A 1,573-nucleotide genomic window follows, 5' to 3' on the forward strand; every position below is an offset into this window, starting at 1 on the left:
CCCCCCCCCCCTTACTCCATTCACACACACAGAATCCTTTATGCTAAAAACATTTAGAGCAAAAATCCAACGTGTGCAATGACCTTCACCTCTTGGAAATTGTACCGAAAGTTTTGGCAACAAATTTTATTGGAAATAATGTGTCTCTGTCAGTCAGTGCATTGGCCGATTTCCTCTCGATTCAAGGAAGCCAAATAAAGTTGTGACCACAGCTAAACCCTGTTTACCATTCCCCACCACGAGCAGCTAAAATGACAAATAGTAGAAAGATTCCAATTCCATGATCTCAGAGGAGTAGAAAAGAAAGTTACCGCAGCCCTTCCCCGCCCCTAGAATACCTCGTTATCTGTAACTTACAACGACATGGCGACCCAAAATGAGTGTCAGCGACCTCTTGCCAATAGCACTTTGGTGTCCCTGAATATTCATGTCTGAATGTTGATCTAAGGTTAATTGGACATCCACTGGCAGAAAACTCATGAAGCTATTTCTGCAGAGCCGTGCTGCCACACCTAGTCAACTGTCTGTAGAGTATTATATAGAAGTGCTTACGGCCATGGGTGCAACTAATATAATAATTATTGTTCTAGTGTGTCGTCATACTCCTGCAGTCGGCGTGGGACTATACGTGTTTCTTATTGTTCTTGCAAATGTAGACGTATGTGCACACATTGGCCCACCTAATGTCGTGGACCGGATGCTTGGAGCCTGATAGCTAGGCCAACCTGGGTGGACTGGGATATAACTTCCCAGCAGAAATAAGACGATACTCGATCAAATGTCCCTCTACAACAAGGGTATCCAATAATGTCTGTCTTCTGGGTGCAAGGCAAAGCGCCAAACATCTTCACCGCACAGGCCAATTTTACCTCTTGCCATGAACTTTGTTTTGTGTATAATTTAAGAAAATTAACTGTTTTTTTCTGTTTTTCTGAGTCTACGCATGGGACCAGCGTCTGGGGTGAAATGTTCGACCTAGATCTTCTCTTTTCTTACTGAAGACGTCACGTCTGTTCGATTGCCGGGTGCGGCACCTTGTTTTAAATCAAGTATCTTCCTTTCCTGTGCTTAAATGTTGTATCCCACTCAACGCTGATTGGCTCTTACAGATACGCTTGAAACAGCGCGTCTCTCAAATAATCAAAATTGTGTCGATCAATTTTTAAAATGGCATTATACTTCCCCTGATCTGAGTACATGTAGGAGGTCCCAGTTACCTTTCAACGAAAGCGTTTAAGTATGATTTGGGCAGACAGTAGGCCTATTCGAGGATGTATCTGGTCCCAAGGTCTGGTTCTCTGTGGAGAGTTTTGCTATTGGTCTTGACAAACATCCCCAAAGTTTCGGTTCGTGTTGGTCTCAGATGCAATGAATGTCCGTGTAACATGAGTTATCTCTTACCATAATGTGTTCTGTAGGGACCATTTTCACCGCAGTTCCTCCGTTATTAGTAAAACGTGATGCCAAACTGGGCCTTGAAATAATGGTGATGATGATGATGATGATGATGATGATGATGATGATGATGATGATGATGATGATGATGATGATGATGGTGATGATGATGGTGCTG

The 1,573-nt window shown here is 43.1% G+C and overlaps 1 protein-coding gene across 1 annotated transcript in view; it reads left to right on the forward strand.

The window, feature by feature from the left end:
• Positions 1 to 1,573, forward strand: part of LOC101864067 (orexin receptor type 2) — a gene marked incomplete in the record, with an annotated part of 257,738 nt that overhangs the window by 168,336 nt on the left and 87,829 nt on the right.

This window comes from Aplysia californica, unplaced genomic scaffold (genome assembly GCF_000002075.1).
Source record: "Aplysia californica isolate F4 #8 unplaced genomic scaffold, AplCal3.0 scaffold00198, whole genome shotgun sequence".
NCBI classification, from domain to species: domain Eukaryota; kingdom Metazoa; phylum Mollusca; class Gastropoda; order Aplysiida; family Aplysiidae; genus Aplysia; species Aplysia californica.